The sequence below is a fragment of the Dendrobium catenatum genome, unplaced genomic scaffold (assembly GCF_001605985.2).
Source record: "Dendrobium catenatum unplaced genomic scaffold, ASM160598v2 fragScaff_scaffold_627, whole genome shotgun sequence".
Taxonomy (NCBI): Eukaryota; Viridiplantae; Streptophyta; class Magnoliopsida; order Asparagales; family Orchidaceae; genus Dendrobium; species Dendrobium catenatum.
In genome coordinates this window covers 528226-550155 of record NW_021319089.1, presented here as the reverse complement: position 1 = coordinate 550155, position 21930 = coordinate 528226, and the positions used below count along the sequence as shown (strand labels likewise).

Genomic DNA, 21930 nt, shown 5'->3' with positions numbered 1-21930 from the left:
GAGATGATTTCTTCCGTGAATGGCTCTCTTCTCCACAATCTAAGAGGAATCTCGGATTTCCCAATAGCAGGTTGATAGCCCAAGCTCTTCTCAAAGAGAACCACAAAATCCTGGGTAGGCTTTAGGAAGAATTCAGTTCAAAATTTCCAATTTTCTGTCCCAGCAAAATTGAAACAATTTCAGATTTTGCTATTGAAATCTGAGTAGAATTTCAGATTTTTCCAAGTGTGGTAGGTAGGGAACTGTGATGAAGAATTTAGCCGTGAGTTAAGAGAGGTCTTGGAGAGAGAAAAAGGGAAGGAAGGGAATTGATTTCCTAAATCAACGATTTGATTTAAGAAATAACTGCAGGCATTGGGGAATTTGGGAGATTCAGCCAGGTGGGGAGTTACGGGAATGAAATTGAAATAGAGAAGTGGAGAGTTGCTGCAAGAGAGGCGGTGGAGAGAGGGAGGGAAATAAAGAATTGATTTACTTCCAAAATAGGACTTTCCTATTGGAATCAAATAGAAAAGGCTTGGTGGAAATTCGGCTAGAGGGAAATTAACGTGGCTTGGATCAATTGCCTAAAATAGGATTATGTACTTTAGGAAATAAATCCCAATTCAAATCCAGGGAGCCGGCGGCTTGCATGAAACAAGGGGGGGCTTTGAATGAGGTGATTTAATGCTCATAGATTTGAATTTAGGAGTTATGAAAGTGAGCCAATAAATCGTATTTTGAATTTAAATTTCAATTGAATGTAATTAAACACTTTCCAAAATAGGTGGACTAAATTAGGAAATAAATTTGAATTTCAAATTAAGCCCTAATATCATGCACCCCAAATTAGGAAAGGAGTTCAATGGGGATGAGGTGGTGGATTGGTGGCCGGCAGCTAAAGATTGGGCCGGCGGTATGAGGGCTCGGTATGGAGCTTGGATCGTGAAGTTGAGGGAGGAGGCAAAAATGACAAAACAAAACAAAACAACGATATAAGATAAAACGAAAGATGCAACAGCGGCGGCTTGGGAGCTATTGGGGATGGTGGCGGGTAGGGAAGAAAGATGAAGGGAAAAGATAACGACCACGAGCCACGGACTCTTCCAATGACTGGTGGGTATTGCGTTGCCCTTCTCCAAGGGACTTCACGTCACGAGCCCGGACCCATCCTGCGGCTGGTGAAACTCTCGATTTCTCTCATAAAAATCTCACTCTCGCTCTCTCCCAAGAAAGAACACAAGTGTAAAAAAATAAAATTTTCATATTCATTAACCATCCTATTACAATAGCTTAAGGCCCTATATATAGGCCATAACATGAGAAAATAAAAAAATTACAAAAATGCCCCTTGGGCCATAACACTCAAATAAACTAACCTAGGGGTAAAATAGGAAATAATATAAAATAATAGCTAAAATTCATAAAATAAAATTTAAATGACAATTTAAATTAGAGCCGTCGATTTACGACGCCTCCTGTGATAGATGCGTCAGATCTTCGTGCCGATGTCCGCATCAGGTAGCATTCTAAGTTTTTATTTGTTAATGTTTATGGAAGGAAGCCTTTTGTCTAACTTAGTTATTTTTAGATTGCATTAATTTGGCATCAGAAATTTACGTTGTCGGGCGATTCGTCCTTTCTCTTAAAAAAAATGAATAGTCAAAATAATCAACAAGCGGATTGGCAATATATGTTTATGGAACAAATTGTTAATCTACAACAACAAATGTAAGAAATGACTAATACCCTGGCTGCACTAAATCCAAAAGGCAAATCTATTTTAAAACAAAATGTCATATCCAATAAGATAACATCTATATTCCAACGAGCAGGTTCTAGCTATATACAAAACTCACTTTGGAGTACGCATATTGATGAAGTTGGTTTCTTTAATTTATCCTGATTCAATTCATAATTTTGGCAGTAAATTGTCATGTTTTTTTCTAAAAATCAACATCCTCAAAAAAAAGAAATGCAGTCATGCTATGTTTTTCAAAATGCTTAGTTATCATTTATCCAGCTGATGATATTGTGGATAAATTTGACACTCAAACAGTAGACAAAGTTGAAGTCTTGGATAGGTTGGTAGCATGTGAGATACGATGTATTAAAATAAAGAGTAAGGTGCAAACACAAACTAACAAAAAAATGCACGACCATGAAAGGCATAATGGAGAACTTGCTTTTCTTGAAAGGCGATCAGATGAGGCGACGTTGCAGAATGTTGATCAACCTGTCTGCTGCAAAAAGCAGTTGAATGACGTAAACATAAAAGAAGAGAATGTAAGGCAGTCAGAAGAACTCCAATTGGAGACAACGACCATGGAGGAAGCTGTTGATAGAACCTTTATAGCTCATTAAAATATTGAAGAGAACATGAAGCTTATAGAGGATGAACAACTTGATTTGATGAATCTAACTGTGTTAAATAAAAGTTTATCATCCATTACTTTCCATGACAATGATACTTTGATTAGTAGTATTCTATTAAAAGATATTGAGCTTTTTGAAAGAGTTGGTTCAATCACATATCATTTAAAGCCTTATTTTGAAAAAAAAAATATTTCTATTATTGAAAAGATATTAAAAGATGATGATAAAAGCATAAATTTGTGTGGGACTCCCCTTACTATTCCTGATGATGTTGTAGATATACGTACTACTCAAACAAGACATGAAGTGCACAACCGATTCTTGGTTAGATGGAAAGGACATCCCTTTGACGGATAGTTAAAGATGAGAAGTTGCAGCTTCTTCATCCTGATATCTACCAACAGATGACTGAAGCATTCTCATCAGGATATGAGATTCTTCCACTATGAGAGAATTTTTGTAATCACGTTTTATCAATTTATGACTTTTATTTTATTTCTTTTTTCCATATGTTTTTGGATGGTATATAAGTTTATTTTGTATGGCCCTATCAAGGAAAACATCTCATGATAATGCTTTGATTAGGTGCTCTTTGGAATTTTCACTCCTTTGGTTTCCACTTGTGTTGATCTAGCTTCTTTGGTGGTTAGTAGGTTATTTAGTTTGACATGTTTTGCTTATTGGGCTTGGCCCAACTCTTTTTCTATGATGGTTATTTTTCCCAATGTTGTTGTCCTATTTTTCCTGCTGCTGCCTTTCCCTATGCTGGCTGTTTTTCCCATGTTGCAGTCCCGTTTTCCCTACTAGTGGCTTTCCCTATGCTGGCTATTTTTCCCTTCATGTTTTGCCCTGCTGCTAGTTGTTAGGTTTTCACCTTTTTATTTTTCTATTCTAAGTGCATTAACTCCTTATTAAATTGGTTAACTTGAGAGGCTTCTATTGGCTGTTTGAGGGCATAATTGAGCAATTTATGATCATTTCCCCCAATCTTCCCCTATATGCATGAGTTGTTTTATTTTTGGAAGAGGTTGGTTGTTATTGTTGCTCGTGTAGTCACAGAAAAACCTGCGAGTTATTTAGCTTTTCAGCTATCTTCATCTACATTACTTTTTCTATTTCGTCTCGATCTTTTATCTAATATTCTCTCCACGATTTCCTTTATACATGTATCTTACTTCTCCAAATATTGTTTGTTATGCCCTGTTTGTTGGTATTTGCCGGAGACACGCCGACTTGAGCTGGATCATAATTTTTTTGGCGAACCACTTATTTAATTTTTTCTTTGAGCACCATTCTCTGTTTTCACGATTTGCATGTAAGGTGACCTTATAAGATTGTTCTGAGGGTATTTTAATTTAATTGTTTGGTTATTTTGTGTGTCTTTTTATCATTTTTTTAAGTTTTGATTCCTATTAAGTTTCTAATATTTGCGTATGTTTATATTATATTGAAAGGTGGTTGTGTCAATTGCATTTCTAGTACTCTCAAAACTTTGATAAATTGTAGTGCATCATTGCGTCGTGTTTTATTTTAAGTTCTAAGGTATAATTGTGTCCTGTTCTATTTAATGTTGAAGTGTTGTTATGTCATGTTTTATTGTAATTGTAAGGACTTGTTGTGCCCTGTTTAATGTGAGTTTGAAGTCGTTGTATTCTACAGTTTTGTTTGTTTATGTTTTATGGAAGGAATTCTTTTGTTTGATATCGCAATTATTTTTATAGTGCATCAATTTAGTATAAGATATTTAGGTTCTCAGGTGAGTCTTCCTTTCTCTTTAAAAAAAAGATAGTCAAAATAATCAAAAAGCATATTAGCAATATATCTTTATTCAACAAGTGGTTAACCTACAACAATTAATGGAAGAAATGTCCAATATCCTGACTGCACTAAATCCAAAAGGCAAATTTATTTTAAATCAAAATGCGGGATCTAATAGGGTGACATCTATATTCCAACGAGAAGATTTTAGCTGTCTGCAAAACTTACTTTGGAGAAAGCTTGTTGATGAAGTTGGCTTTTGAATTAATATTCATTCAGTTCATACTGTTGGTGGTAAGTTATTATGTTTTACTTCTGGAAAGTAACATCCTCAAAACAAAAAATATTGCTAGTTTTTTTTTAAATAAAAAAATAAAAAAAATGTTCTTAGGTTATGCTCTTCAAGATGCTCGGTTTATCATTTATCCAGTCGATGATAATGTGGATAAATTTGAAACTCAAATAGCAAACAAAGTTGAAGTCTTGGATAGGTTGATAACATGTGAGAAATGATGTATTAAAAGAAAGAGTGAGCTGCAAACACGGACTGACAAAGACATACATGATCGTAAAAGGCATAATGGAGAAGCTGCTATTCTTGAAAAGTGATATGATGAGGCGACGTTGCACTATGTTGATCAACCTATCTGCTACAAAAAATTGCTGAATGAAGTAAACATAGAATAAGAGAATGTGAGGCAGCAATAAGAACTGCAATTGGGGACAACGGGCATGGATGAAGCTGCAAATAAAAGCTTTATAGCTCATTAAAATATTGAGGGGAACATGCAACCTACAGAGGATGAACAACTTGAGTTGATGAATCTAACTGCATTAAGTAAAGGTTTATCATCAATTATTTTCCTTGACAATGATGATTTGGTTAACATTATTGTATCAAAAGATATTGAGCTTTTTTGAAAAAAGTTGGATCAATCACATATTATGTAAAGCCTTATTTTGAAAAAAATCCTTCCATTATTAAAAAAATATTAACAGGTGGTGCTAAAAGCATATAGTTGTGTACTTGTGTGGGACTTTGCCCCTTACTATTCCTGATGATGTTGTGGATATTTATACTACTCAAACAAGATATGGAGTGCACCGACGACTCTTGGTTAGATGGAACGGACATCCCCCTGACTGACAGTTGAAGATGGGAAATTGCCGCTTAGTCATCCTGATATCTACGAGCGGATGACTGAAGCATTCTCATCATGACATGAGATTCTTTCACTAAAAGAGAATTGAAGGAATCATGTTTTACCATTTTATGTCTTTTATATTATTTCTTTTTTCCTTATGTTTTTTAAATCTATATATGTTTATTTTGTATGACCCTACGATGGAAAACAACTCATGATTATTCTTGGATTTGGTGCTATTATGAAGTTTAACTCCTTTGGTTTCCACTTGTGTTTATCTAGCATCTTTGGTAGTTAGTTGGGTATTTATTTTGGCTTGTTTTGCTTATTGGGCTTGACCCAACTCTTTCCCTATGCTGGTTGTTTTTCCTCATGTTGTTGTCTTTCTCTACTGCTGGCTTTCCCCATGCTGCTATTCCATTTTCACTACTTCTACTGTTAGGTTTCCACCTTGTTGTTTTCATATACTAAGTGCATTAACTCTACATTAAATGGGTTAACTTGAGAGGCTTCTATTGGCTTTTTCGGCGGCATAATTAAGTAAGCAATTTCTAAACATTTCTCCCATTCTACTATATATTGGTTGTTTTGTTGCTGGAAGAGGTTGGTTGTTATTGTTGATGGTGTAATCACACTAAAACCTACGGTTTATTTAGCTTGCGAGCAATCTTCTTTTACCATATTTTTTTCAATTTCGTCTTGATCTTCTATCCAATTTTCTCTCCATGGTTTCCCTTTCACCTATATATTTTTTCTTCAAATATTGTGAGTGTAAGGTGTTGTTATGCCCCACTTATTGGTATTTGCTAGAGAACACCGACTTGAGCTGAATCATAATTTCTGTGGTGAACCACTGGTTTTATTTTTCTTTTAAGCATCATTCTCTATTTTCGTGATTTGCATGTGAGGTGACCTTACAAGGTTGTTCTGAGGGTATTTTAATTTTGTTATTTGGTTATTTTGTGTGTCTTCTTATCAATTTTCTATATTTTGTTTCCTACTTAGTTTTCAATATTTGTATATGTTTATGTTATATTAAAATGGAGCGTTGTCAATTGCTTTTTTAGTGTTTTCTTACTTACATTCATGCTTGCATCATATTTCTTCTTAAAGCTTTGATAAGTTGTAAGGTGGCATTGCATCATGTTTTATTTTAAGTTATAAGGTCTTGTTGTGTCCTGTTTTAATGAAAGTTCAAGTGTTGTTGTGTCCTGTTTTATTATAAGTTGTAAAGACTTGTTGTGTCCTATTTAATGTGAGTTTGAAGTGGTTGTGTTATAAGATTTTATTTGTTTATGTTTTATGGAAAAGAAGTCTTTTTTAAGAGAAAGGAAGACTAACCCGATAAAAATCAACAAGCGGATTGGCAATATATGTTTATGCAACAAATGATTAACCTACAACGACAAATTGAAGAAATGAATAATACTCTGGCTGCACTAAATCCAAAAGGCAAATCTATTTTAAAACAAAATGTGTGATCCAATAAGGTGACATTTATAGTCCAACGAGCAGATATTCTAACTGTCTGCAAAACTCACTATGGAGAACGCCTATTAATGAAATTGGTTACTCAATTTATCATGATTCAGTTCATAATGTCGGTAGTAAGTTGCCATGTTTTCCTTCTAGCAAGCAGGATTCTAAAAAAAAAAAAGAAATGCAGTCAGGCTATACTCTTCAAGAAGCTCAATTTATCATTTATCTATTGTGGATAAATTTGAGACTCAAACAACAGACAAAGTTGGAGTCTTTGATAGGTTCATAGCATGTGAGAAATGATGTATTAAAAGAAAAAGTGAGGTGCAAACACAAACTAACAAAGAGATGCATGACTATGAAAGGCACAATGGAGAAGCTGCTATTCTTGAAAGGCGACCTAATGAGGCGACGTTCAAGTATGTTGATCAACTGTTTGCTACAAAAATCAGTTGAATGAACTAAACACAGAAGAAGAGAATGTGAGGCAGCCAGAAAAACTACGAGGGATAACGGCCATGGAGAATGCTGTTGATAAAACCTTTATAGCTCATCAAAATATTGAGGGAAACATGTAGCTTATAGAGGATGAACAACCTGAATTGATGAACAACTTTGCCACTTACTATTCCTGATGATGTTGTGGATATCCATACTCCTCAAATAAGGCATAGATTGCACTGATGACTCTTAGTTAGATGGAATGGACATCCTGAGTAACAGTTGAAGGTGAGGAGTTAAAGCTTCGTCATCCTGATATCTATTAGCAGATGACTAAAGCATTCTCATCAGGATATGAGATTCTTCCATTATGGGTGAATTGAAATAAAGTTTTATCATTTTGTATTTTTAATTTATTTCTTTTTTCCTTATGTTTTTTTAATGTTATATAAATTTATTTATATGGACCTTGATGGAAAACAACTCATGATCATGCTTGGATTTGGTGCTCTTAGGAAATTTTACTCATTTAGTTTTCACTTGTGTTGATCTAGCTTCTTTGGTGGTTAGTTGGGTATTTATTTTGATCTGTTTCGCTTATTGGGCTTGACCCAACTCTTTCCCTATGCTGGTTGTTTTTCCACATGTTGTTGTCCAATTTTCACTACAATTGACTTTCCCTATGCCAGCTATATTTTTCTCATGATGCAGTCTCGTTTCACCTGTTGATAGCTTTCTTTATGCTAGTTGTTTTTCCCCATGCTATTATCCTGTTTTTCCCAGCTGTTGGCTGTTAGGTTTCCACCTTGTTGTTTTCCTATACTAAGTGCATTAACTCATTAAATGGGTTAACTTGAGAGGCTTCAATTTGATGGGGCGACAAAATTAAGTGAGCAATTTAAGATCATTTCCCCCCTTCTCCGATATACATGGGCTATTTTGTTGCTGGAAGAGGTTGGCTGTTACTTTTACTGGTGTAATCGCACTAAAATCTGCGGGTTATTTAGCTTGCGAGCTATCTTCTTCTACCTTACTTATTCTATTTCATCTCGATCTTATATCTAATCTTTTCTCGACGATTTCCCTTCCACCTGCATCTTTCTTCTCTAAATATTGTGAGAGTAAGGTGTTGTTGTGCCCTGTTTGTTGGTATTTGCCAGAGGCACGCCGACTTGAGCTGGATCATAATTTCAATGGCGAACCACTTGTTTGATTTTTTTCTTTTGAGCACCATTCTCTATTTTTGTGATTTGCAACTGAGGTGGCCTTACAAGATTGATATGATGGTATTTTATTTAGTTGCTTGATTATTTTGTTCGCCTTCTTATCAATTTTCTAAGCTTTGTTTCCTACTTAAGTTTCCAATATTTATGTATGTTAATGTTATATTGAAAATGGGCGTTGTCAATTGCGTTTCTAGTGTTCTCCTACTTGCCTTCCTACCTGCATCTTTCTTCTCAAAAATTTGATAAGTTGTAAGGCGTCATTGCGTTGTTTATTATTTTAAGTTCTAATATATTTTTGTGTCCAATTTTTTTGAATGTTGAAGTGATGTTGTGTTATCTTTTATTATAAGTTGTTAGGACTTTTTGTGTCTTGTTTAACGTAAGTTTGAAGTGGTGTTCTAAGATTTTGTTTGTTTATATTTTATGAATGAAGTCTTTTGTTTATAATCCTAATAGTTTTTAGATTGCATCAATTTGGTATCAGAGATTTAGATTATCGAGTGGATCTTCCTTTTCTCTAAAAAATAAAAAATGGATAGACAATAATTACAAATTCGCAATATATGTTTATGCAACAAATGGTTAACCTACAACAACAAATGGAAAAAATGACTAATACCCTGGCATCACTAAATTCAAAAGACAAATGTAATTTAAAACAAAATGCAGGATCCAATAAAGTGACATATATATTCCAACGAGCAAATTCCAGTTGTCTGCAAAACTCACTTTGGGAACAATTATTGATGAAGATGGTTCTTCAATTAAGAAGTTAACATGTTTTCCTTCTGGGAATAATATTTTTAGATTGCATCAATTTGGTTGTCCCGTTTTCCTTGCTACTGGCATTCCCAGTATTGATGTCTTGTTGTCCTATTTTTCCTACAACTAGTTGTTATGTTCAGACCTTCATGTTTTCCAATACTAAGTGCATTAACAACTCATTATATGGGTTAACTTCATAAGCTTCTATTGATTGTTTGGGCGGCATAATTAAGTGAGCAATTTTGACTATTTCTGCCCTTCTTCTCCTATAGATATATAAATATATATATATATATATATATATAACATTTTATGATTATTGTAAGTATCTATTGGAACATCTTATGAAATGTTACGAAGATCACGTTTATGATTTGAAATAAATATATTCTTTCAAATTTAAATGTAGGTTTTTAAAATGAGTGCAAGACCACCATCCTTTATGTTGTTATATGATGGAGAGTTATCATTAGATGTATATATTATATATATATATATGTTGTTTTGCTGGTGGAAGAGGTTGATTGTTATTATTACTGGTGTAATCGCATTAAAACCTGCAGGTTATTTAGCTTGCAAGCTATCTTCTCTACCTAACTTTTTTTATTTCATCTTGATCTTCTATATAATCTTCTCTCCACGATTTCCCTTCCACCTGTATTTTTCTTTTTCATATATTGTGAGTGTAAGGTGTTGTTGTGACCCATTTGTTGGTACTTGTCGGAGGCGCGTTGACTTGAGCTAGATCATAATTTTTGTGGCGAACCACTTGTTTGATTTTTCCTTTGAGCATCATTCTCTATTTTTGTGATTTACATGTAACGTGACCTTACAAGGTTATTCTAAGAGTATTTTAATTTAGTTGTTTAGTAATTTTGTGTGCCTTCTTATGAATTTTTTAAATTTTGTTTCCTACATAGTTTCCAATATTTGTGTATGTTTATGTTATATTGAAAGGGAGTGTTGTCAATTGCATTTTTAGTGTTCATCTATTTGCATTCCTACCTGCATCTTTATTTTCAAAACTTTGATAAGCTATAAAATGTCATTGTGTCGTGTTTTATTTTAAGTTATAAGGTATTAATGTGTCCTGCTTTATTGAAAGTTGAACTGTTGTTATGTCATATTTTATTATAAGTTGTAAGGACTAGTTGTGTCCTATTTAATGTGAGTTTGAAGTGGTTGTGTTCTAAAATTTTATTAGTTTATGTTTTATGGAAAGAAAATCATTTGTCGAACTTAGTTATTTTTAGATTGCATCAATTTAGTATCAGAGATTTAGGTTGACGGGTGAGTCTTCTTTTCTCTTAAAAAAAAAAGATAGTCAAAATAATCAACAAGCGGATTGGCAATATAGGTTTATGCAACAAATGATTAACGTATAACAACAAATGACAGAAATGACTAATACCCTGACTGCACTAAATCTAAACGACAAATCTACTTTAAAATAAAATGCATGACCCAATAAAGTGACATCTATATTCCAATGAGCAGATTCTAGTTATTTTGCAAAACGCACTTTTGAGAACGCCTATTGATGAAGTTGGTTCTTTAATTAATTTAGTTCATAATATTGGTAGTAAGTTGTCATGTTTTCCTTTTGGGAAGCAACATCTTCAATATATATATATATATATATATAGTCAGGCTATGCACTTCAAGATGCTCTATTAATCATTTATCCATTCGATGATATTGTGGATAAATTTAAGACTCAAACAACAGACAAAGCTGAATTCTTGGATAGGTTGGTAGCATGTGAGAAAAGATGTATTAAAAGAAAAAGTGAGGTGCAAACACATACTGGGTATTAAAAGAAAGAGGTGCAAACACAGACTGGCAAAGAGATGTATGACTGTAAAAGGCATAATGGAGAAGTTGTTATTCTTTAAAGGCGATCTATTAAGGCGACATTGTAGTATGTTGATCAACTTTTCTACTGTAAAAAGCCGCTGAATGAAGTAAACATAGAATAAGAGAATGTGAGGCAGTCAGAAGAACTGCAATTGGGGACAATGACCATGGAGGAAGTTGTTGATAAAACCTTTATAGCTTATCAAAATATAAAGGGAAACATGTAGCTTATAGAGGATGAACAACTTAAATTGATGAGTCTAACTACATTAAGTAAATGTTTATCATCCATTATTTTATTTCATAATGATACTTTTGTTAGAAGTTTTCTATTAAAAGATCATGAGCTTTTTGAAAGAGTTGCTCCAATCACATATAATGTAACGTCTTATTTTGATAAAAATCCTTCCATTATTAAGAAAATATTAGCAGGTGCGGCTACAAGCATAGAGTTGTGTGGGACATTGCCCCTTACTATTCCTGATGATGTTGTGGATATCCGTACTACTCAAACAAGACATGGAGTGCACCGACGACTCTTGTTTAGATGGAATGGATATCCCACTGACTGATAGTCGAACATGAGTTGCAACTTTGACATCCTGATATCTACCAATGGATGATAGAAGTATTCTCACAAGGGGATGAGATTTTTCCACTAGGGAGAATTGATGTGATCATGTTTTGTCATTTTATGTTTTTGGATGTTATATAAGTTCATTTTATATGCCCTATGATGGAAAACAATCCATAATCATTCTTGGATTTGGTGCTCTTCGAAAGTTTTACTGCTTTTAATTTTCACTTGTGTTGATCTAGCTTCTTTGGTGGTTAGTTGAGAATTTATTTTGACTAGTTTTGTTTATTGGGCATGGCCCAACTCTTTTCCTATGCTGCCTATTTTTTCTCATGTTGTTGTCCCATTTTCCCTACTGTTGGCTTTCCCGATGTTGGTTCTTTTTCCTCATGCTACTGTCCCATTTTCCCTGTTGCTGACTTTCTCGATGCTAACTATTATTCCACATGTTGTTGTCCTATTTTTCCCTGCTACTGGCTTTTAGGTTTCCACCTTATTGTTTTTCTATACCAAGTGCATTAACTCCTCATTAAATGGGTTAACTTGAGATGCTTTTATTGGCTGTTTGGGCAGCATAATTTAGTGATCAATTTATGACCATGTCATCCCTTATCCAATATATTTGATTTATTTTATTACTGGAAGAGGTTGGTTGTTATTGTTGCTAGTGTAATCGCACTAAAACATGCGGGTTATTTAGCTTGCGAGCTATTTTCTTCTACCTTATTTTTTCTATTTCGTCTCGGTCTTTAATCAAATCTTCTCTTCATGGTTTCCCTTCCACCTGTATCTTTCTTCTTCAAATATTGTGAGTGCAAGGTGTTGTTGTGCGCAGTTTGTTATTATTTGTCGAAGCAGCGCCGACCTTAGGGGTGTCAATTTTTTACACGACCCGAAATCCGACCCGGACCCGACCTGGAAAAATCCGAGTTCGGGTCGACCAGTTTGTGAAATAAGTCGGGTCGGGTTTAACAAGCTGACCCGTTTCAAAAATTGGGTCGGGTTCAGGTTGACCAGCAACCCAAAAATGACCCGAAACCCACTATCTGCGCCTGTTGCCCGCCCTGCCTGCTACGTCGAGTGCCTGGCTGCCCGCCCGCATTGCCGGAAGCGTCGAGTCGTAGTTGCTTCGCACTGCCCGAAGCGTCGAATCGCAGTCGTAGTCGTGTGACTTGTGTGACGCGTTGCTCGGTCGCTGCTTCACTTCTCGTGCGTAGCTGCTTCGCTTCACGTGCTGTCGCTGCTTGGCCTCGCGTCGCTGCTTCGCCGCTCTGCAGCGTCTAAGATTAATTTCAAAAAATTCGGGTCAGGTCATGTCAACCCGGCAACCCGCACGGGTCGAGTATGGGATAAGAAAGCCAACCCGTTTGTAAAAACGGGTCAGGTTCAGGTTGACCCGTTTAGAGCCAGGTCAACTCGAGTTTAACCCAAACCCAACCCGTAAACCCGAATTGACACCACTAGTCGACCTGAGCTGGATCATAATTTATGTGGAGAACCACTTGTTTGATTTTTTTCTTTGAGCACCATTCTTTATTTTAATGATTTACATGTGAGGTGGCCTTGCAAGGTTGTTCTGAAGGTATTTAATTCAATTGTTTGGTTATTTTGTGTGCCTTCTTATCAATTTTCAAAGTTTCGTTTCCTACTTAGTTTCCAATATTGTGTATGTTTATATTATATTGAAAGGGAGTATTATCAATTGTTTTTTTAGTGTTCTCCTATTTGTGTTGCTACCTGCATCTTTCTTCTCAAAACCTTAAAAAGTTGTAAGGTTTCATTGCGTCATATTTTATTTTATGTTCTAAGATATTGTTGTGTCTTGCTTTATTAAAAGTTGAAGTGTTGTTGTGACATATTTTACTATAAGTTGTAAGGACTTGTTGTGTCCAGTTTAATATGAGTTTGAAGTGGTTGTGTTATAAGATTTTCTTGGTTTATCTTTTATGGAAAGGAAATCTTTCATTTGCAATTTTAGTTATTTTTAAATTGCATCAAATTTATTGAATGAAATTATTATAAAGCTTTTGACTAATAGGTTTGTTATTATTTTACTATAGTTGATTTCTCTAAACCAAAGTATTTTTTGTATGTATGTATATATATATATATATATATGTGTGTGTGTGTGTGTGCGCGCGCGCGCGCATGCATGTGTGTGTGCGAGATGTAAAATAAAAATAAAATTGTTAAATAAAGTAAATTTTAAGACACTGAGAACATACAGTTGTGCATATATTTTTAGACAACATGCAATTAAGTTTTAATGAAAATTTATACTTGAAATACTGAAGAATTTCTCATTTATAAGAATAACTATCAACCAAAGAAATCTTTAAAAACAATTTAAGACTTTTTTTTTATTTTATTAACATAAGTCAATCAAAATTTTTTATGCTTGATGTCTAAGAATATAATTCTAAAATCATATTATTTAATCAATACCTAAAATCATACTTAGTTCTTCTAAAAATCCATAGATCTAATTTTTGTAAAAAAATATTTTCACAAGTTAAAAATATGTTATGAAAACAAAAGATATTGTAAAATAGTTTATGAGTAAAAGGTTCAAGTTGCTTAATTAATTTCTCGATATTACTACAATTTTCAACATAAAAGACCACAAGAAAAAAGTTCAACTTGATGATGCCCTTTGGAAAATTTGAAAAATGCTGGACAAACAATAATTATTAATCATTTATAAAAATCATTAGTTAGAAATACAAATTTTTATAATCCAAATATATTAAATTCAAAACTCAATATTTCAAGCATAAACTATCATTGAAGCTTTATTAAATGTTGTTTAAAAATATATCACCACTATATTTTCTCACTTTGTCTTAAAATCTAATTTATTCAATAATTACTTTATATATATATATATATGGAAAAATCAACTATAATAAAATAATAACAAACTTATTAGTCAAAAGGTTTATAATAATTTCATTCAACAAATTGCAAGACTACAATATTTAAAAATATGAATAATATTTGGAGAGTCAAAAACAAAATTAACTCCATCATACATTAGTGTGTGTATTTATGTACATGTATGTGCATTTGTATAATTTGCTTGTAATTCATACAATCAAATCAGCACATATAATTTACACAAGCTCGCACATGTAGTCATAAAAATTAGAGTTAATTTTGTATTTCTCTGTTTAATTATGACTATGAACCTATACAAGTGCATTAAAAGAAATGTGTCAAGCCTATACAATGAAATAAGATCTCTATAATATTAATGGAACTAAATGTGATTTAGGTAATAAAATTTATATAATTTTAGAATGATTTTCTTAGTCATGAAGCATTACAAATTTTGATTGACCTGTATTAGTGAAGCTAAAATAATAAGTCAAGTAATTTTTTAAGGTATCTTTAATTGATAATTGTTCTTGTAGATGAAAAATAATAGTGTAATTTACATACTAAAAAAACACGTATAGCTCACACAGACATGCAAACATATGCACACAAGCAAACACATTCAAGCAAGATGGAATAGATTTCCTATTTTACTCTCCTACGAGTATTCTTATTCCTAAATATGTTAGAGTAAGCAAAGTGTTGAATGGAATTATTACAATATTTCAATATTTCATTTGTGGTTTTTTACTCTAAAGAGATTACAGTATTACTTTAATTATTTCATTTGTGATTTCATTAAATATTAAGAGTATAATTATTTAGCTTATTCGTTAACTAAGGGTGTCAATTATTGACACGACCCTATACCCCAACCCGAAAAATTGAAGCTCGGGTCAACCTATTTAACAAACAGGTCGGGTTTAGTTCCAACTTTAGACCCAATTAAAAAATCGGGGCCGATCTGGGTCAAATTGCTAACCTGAATTTGACCCGAGTCCCCCCTAGGCACAATCCCGCTCAGCACGCAGTCGCCAATTGCGGGCATCAAAGAGCTAGAGATCAAAGCGCAACACTCTCGCGGTCGCCGTCGCCCGCATTCACGCACACTTGCACAAATCCCTAGCGGTCTAGCTTGAACGACCGAACCCAAAGTCCTACATTCGCATCGCGTACTCCCGCACTTGCACTAGCTTAGGCATAATCCCGCATGCTGCCCTCGCGCATTCACGTACTCTCGCATCCGAAGTCTCGATCATGTGTTGCGCTACGCTCTCTCATGCTCTCGTGGTTTTCATGTCTGGTTGGGTAAACCCGGTAACCCGACAGATCAGGTCTAGGAAATAGTTTTTGAACCGTTTATAAAACTGAGCAAGTTCGGGTCAACTGAATTGAACTAGGGTCAATTTTAGGTTCAATCTGAACCCGACCCGAATACTGAGTTTGATACGTATGTTGCTAACAAATTAAGATGTTAGGTTGAAGTGTAAGGATATTTTATATTGAAAGAATATTAGTGATAGCTAATTAGCATTTTGAGATTAAAATAGCGAGATATCAATACTTGATGCTCTATTTTTAAAAGATGTGCTAATGAGTATATTTTAATATTTATTATCATTGGGCTTGTTGATTTTATATGTTAAAACTTAAAACAGACTTATTTATCATCATGCTTAAGGTTATTTACATCAAACTAATTGGATCAAACAAACTGATTACATTTATCAAAAAAACATGCATTGGCATGACCAAATGAATAAATATAAATCAAGTGAAAAGAAAATTATAAAGCTAAAAAAAATATTAAAATTGTATAATACATACCTTTTAAATACCATCACTGCCATATGTACTATCAAAATACTTACCTCAAGTTACTAGTCAATGGTACAAAATTGTAGTCTATCTCATAAGTCTTCATCATCACTATTCATTCTTGCCTTGAAGTTTGACACTTAAAATTTATCAAAAAAGAAAGAATTAAGAAGTCTCCATAAGATTATTTACAATAAGAAAATTTGCTAACTTCCGAGTATATGATATAAATACAACTTCATTGCAAGGAAAATGTAAGCATGGTAATAATTGAGAGAATAAAATGGTAAGATAGGATCGATTAATCTTCTAAACGAAATATACAATAAACTAGGCAACATGTTAAAGTTGCATTTCACCCAAGAAAAGCCGTAAAAAAAGGACTAAATCTATTACAAAATTCAACTTCCAGGGCACGTAATTCATTAGAAATCATCAGCATTATATCATATTATTAAAAACGTGCTTTTTACTATGCCAATAAAAGCCAAGAAATTCAAGGCATATTTTACACATGTAAACTATGTTAAAAAGGCCATCAATAACAAAATTTTGGTCCACTTTGTAAACAGTATCAAGGAATTACATATGATGAGGATATTCATACTTGTTAGTTGGCATTATGATATTCGATAAATGCTACATGAAAACTTCTAGTTTGCTCTCCAATAAATTCATTAATGGGTGTTGTTTTGATGTTGATTTCCTTAGGTTGTTCTGAGTTCATGATCAAACCAAGTTGATATAGGCCATAGGAATAAATGGACAATCAAGTTGAACTAGGGGTCAAGCAAAAGATCATGTCATATGTAAAAATTTATAACTTCAACAAAGCAATAAAAATTTTTACCATATTATTTTAAGTTGTGAAACTAAAATGGCAACAATCTTGAGAACCGATTTCGTGAGCAGGGAGAATCTTCCGCAGTGAGGTCCAATCTCGAGAACCGAGAGAGTCTTCCGCAACGAAAGCCGATCTCGTGAATGGGAAGAGGTCCGCGTCGAAGGCCAATCTCATAAGCGGGTTGATAGAGAGAGGGGAGAAGGGAGAAGGCAGAAGGGAGGAAGGAGAATGAAATGAATTAGGAAAGGGAGATAGATTTATAAATAAACAACTGGGAGGGGAGTCCAACAGACTGAAAAATTAATTAGGAAAGTTGAGATTCAGATATTTAAAATCAGAATAGTTCAAATAATTGATCACAACAACAGACAAAACTAAGGTTACTGTTATGCATAATTTAATTCAATTCCAAGTTAATTTTAAATCTAAAAAATATTTCTCTATTTAAAGGTATAATAAATGAATTGTATTTTTTATTTTAAAATATACTTCAATTTTTTTAAAGATAATAATATATTATACAAAATACTATTTAACATGTTTTATTTTAGGGATTTTTACATACATAAAACTTTAAACTATTCAAAATACACATTTAACATCTACATTATTATATTTACTAATATAGCACCTAAAACATTTATTTTTAATCTATTATAACACTCTGTTAAGTCCCGTTCCTGTCCGCATCGCGTCTTCCGTTTGTTCGCGCCAGGAATCGTCTTCCACATCGCCTTTTCCATTGATTTCGTCATGTTCGACCGTTTGGCACGTCTAGCATCTTTTTTGGTCAGCAAGGTATGCAACTCGACGTACGTACCAACTCATCTCATCTTCTCCGTCCAATTCCTTGACAGGGTGTTTGGGATTTTTTTTTGCCAGTTGATCTTGGAAAGGTCAACTAAATTTTGTAACAGCTAGTCGTCTTATTTTTCATTGTTGTTGTTCGACTAATCGTCTTCTCCATGTCAGATAGTGGGCTATTGTTTGCAGATCTTGTTCTCATGTCTTTGTTTATTATGATGTGTTTGGAAATTTAGAGATGAACGTAAGTTGTTTGCAAGGCAGCAGCTTTAGGTTGGATATGAATTGCTATTGAGTATTAGGCAGCAGTTTTGCAACAGATTAGTTTGAATCTAAAATGCTATTGAGTACTGTCATTGCCTCATATTCTAGTCTTTTTTACTAAACTAGTCTCTTCATTTCCTTCATGAAATATTGAATAACTTTGTAAAGTTAAGCACAAAGCAGAAAAATAGAAGTTATTATGATATCTACTAAATTGCAATTTTGCAGCAGCATACGCCATTTTGGAGCAGTTGCAGAACTAGTCTCTTCATTTTGGTTGTTGAATCAAAGTACACCGAAATATTGTAGATATCTGAAAGTATTCCACAAACTCTGCTAGCAATTCTACGAAGACAGAAGGGGTTTCTAACAGGGTGTTAACGGAGTGATATAATAGATTGAAAATTTAAGTTTTAGGTGATATATTAGTAAACTAGTAAATGCTTGAGACTAAACATTTAAAAATAATAATAAATCATATTATAAATATTTTAATTATTTTATCATTGTTAAGATGAAAAAAATTATTAAATTTATTATAATAAATAACTATAATCAGTAAAATTTATTAAAAAAAATATTTTTAATCTAATTGAGAAAAAAATAATCATTGTATTTGCTTTATGTCTCCATACAAAGTGGATATTTCTCAACTAGAAATTGTGATTTCATGATCTTCAATGATCTCATGGCGTAGCAACAATTTTTCAAATTTATTTATATATTCAGTAACAAATTTAGTGATTTGCTTTAATGAATTAATCTCATCAAGCAAAGAAACACATTTAGTTCTCTTTTAGAAGTTCTTTCATTTCAGTCCACAACCCATCCTTTCTTTCTCATTTTTTCCTTACTGATCCAATTTATTTTAGCTTGTCCATCCAATTTCAATTTTGCAAACATCACATTCTTCGAACATTATTTGTAAGTAAAATAAATTATTCATATTTGTTATCTAGTCAATAAAAACTTTAGAATTAATTTTACCATAAAAAATAGAAACATCAAATTTGATTTTTTTTTTCATTATCTATGCCTAATTTTATCATAAAAAAATAGAAACTTCAAATTTGATTTTTTTTTTCATCATCTATGCCAAATTTTGCCATCTAAGATTTTCATAAGCCTCATATTAAACATCATGCAATATCTATCTTGATTATTCCACTACTACCAATACTAACATTCAATTGAATCGCCTTATCTTCCTCCCCGCAAGGGAATCAACAACAGCTTCCTGGGCAAACAGAACAAGTTAGGGTGAAGCGGGAGACCATTCAAGTGTTGCCGCCTTCATTGCCTCCGCCGCCGCAATCCCCATTATGTCCTAACCCCAAATGATCGGAAGAGACTGTGAATTTGAATTGATCTAATCTTAATATTTATTTTGATTTTGTATTAAATGGAGCTGAATTTTAAAGCTAAACGCTAGATCAAATGCATGTGTTACAAAATCTATTATCGATATATCACGTGCATATCAAACATAATATAAGAATGGCTAGGAATTCAGTCACACATATAAATGTATCTTAAATAGATTACAAATGTTAAATATATGTAGTTCCATCACAGAGAATTGTTAGGAATTCAATCACAATGGAGACTTGCGTAACTATAAATGTAAATTAAACATAGTTTTGACATCATGGAGCTATTTTAATTGTGGTGCACATTACCTATGATGATAAATTATTATATTTATTGAAGGAACAGGAATTAATAAAATTTTAAGTGAATGAAGATATTATCACAAGGCAAACAGAGGGTATGGCATGGAATTGGTAACCATTGGTAACCATGATCTCTTGCTACGGCATGCAAGAAAGAAATCATAATTGAGATTTTTGTAATAAGATAGTAAAAGTTCAAATACCTCAATTGCTAGCCGTTGACTCCAAAGAAGAGCAGATCAGTCACCTCTGTTAATAGTTGAATGTGAACAAGAACAAAGCAGCAGGCTTGTAAATGGATTATCTGTGATGAAGTTGCATGGAATAGAAAAAAGTGTCAGTTCCATCATCACTCTGAAGAGATAAAAAAACAATTAAAAATCAGCAGTTGGTTAAAATTTATATAGTTAATTTATTTTATAAGGCCACAATGGAAACTTCATACAATACTTCAAAAGAAAATACTATTACAAAGATGTAATCGTCAATATTGTGTAGAATAGGCAATTGAAATTATGCTATCATAAGATAGTTAACAAAATGAGACCACAAGCATGTAGTTAAGGCTCATTCATGTTTCTTACATGTTGTCCAAATTACATATAATATAATAATATAATTAGTCAATGGATTCCATGCATGTGAAGGGCTTACTTACCAAACTGTATGGCAATATTTCTTCTGTTGGGGATAAGATTTTGTGGATTATGGGACTGCTTTCTACAAATGTGCTTCATATCTAACTATTTGCTGCTATTTAAGGAGAATCCGATTTGTCGTTGCTCTTTTTTTTAATGGTTTAGATTCATGCACCAAGTGGGTTAACCATGGAAAAAATGGATTTCTTGTTCATACAATAACCTAAGTATGATATTCTAATCCTGATTTGCAAACCAATTCCACTTTTGTTTATTCATTGTTTTAAATAATCTGTTAATTAACCTTACTGTGTCTATATTCATACTCATAAATCATTGTGAATTTTTTCATTATGCACTCCTGTTTATTATTATGCATAATTAATCACTACCTCTAACATGAAAAGAAGATAAGATTTTTTGCGGATGAATATTTTCAAGTTCAAGGATTTACATAAAAAAATAATTTTCAAAATCATAATATTATTAACTACTATGCATTACTTGAAGTTACATAACTGATGCAGATCATTCGAAAATAGCTCTGGGAAAAATCAATCTAGTGTCATATTTGTTGTTTGAAGTATGTTTCCACCTTATGCCTTGTATATTCATTAAATAAGCTTGATATTCCAATCAGTCTACTGATTTAAAGCCATTGAAATATCAACAGACGAATCCTTTACTCTCGCCAAAGTATGACCCAACTGATTAGAAAATCCTAAATCTCACTTATTTTCTTAAGTAAAAAATAACATCATAATATTGAATCAATCAACCCGTTTCAAACATCACATCAAACTCATACATGGGCAACCTGCCTCAAAATCTTGTGAGCAAAACCACATTTCAATTTAGCTGGATTGTCCCAAAAGCATTCGGACTATATTTAGAAGAGAGAAAAAGAGGAGAGAGTGAAGAACTCTTGTAGACCGAGGAACAGTACAGTCGAGAACTCAAACATGAAGTAAAGCAGGAAGAAGATGAACAGTGAAATGGATGATTTCATTAACTTAACTAATTTCATTACAATGGTATAAATAAGTGAAAGAGTTGCTTGGTGCAATTACATCATTGCCCCTTGACAGTTATAAAGTAGTCAGATGGCAGGAGAAGGTGGGCAACGGTTCTGATGTGCGCCGACGGGCTCTGCTCCAGCTCCAGCTTTAGCGAATGATTTGGGTGTAGTGGATGATGCAGTAACCATGTCACCCTCCCGCAAGCTGATGGTCGGTAGAACTAGAAGCTTGTTGCGTAAGTCGATAAGACGAGCGGATGATAAAGACTTAGTGAAGATGTCTGCTGGTTGATCGGCGGAGGAGATGTGACGAACTGTTATCTGATTGGATTGAACGCAGTCCCGAATGAAGTGGTGATCCACCTCAATATGCTTTGTGCGAGCATGAAAA

At 33.4% G+C, this 21930-nt stretch overlaps 1 long non-coding RNA gene across 1 annotated transcript; it reads right to left on the bottom strand.

The window, feature by feature from the left end:
- Positions 1–1443: 1443 nt before the first annotated feature.
- On the bottom strand, positions 1444–20206 carry LOC114579775. Its single transcript, XR_003700943.1, has 3 exons — positions 20087–20206; positions 16352–16437; positions 1444–2222 (listed from the first exon to the last, which is right to left on the bottom strand). It is a non-coding gene; the product is annotated as an uncharacterized LOC114579775 (long non-coding RNA).
- Between the last annotated feature and the right edge of the window lie 1724 nt (positions 20207–21930).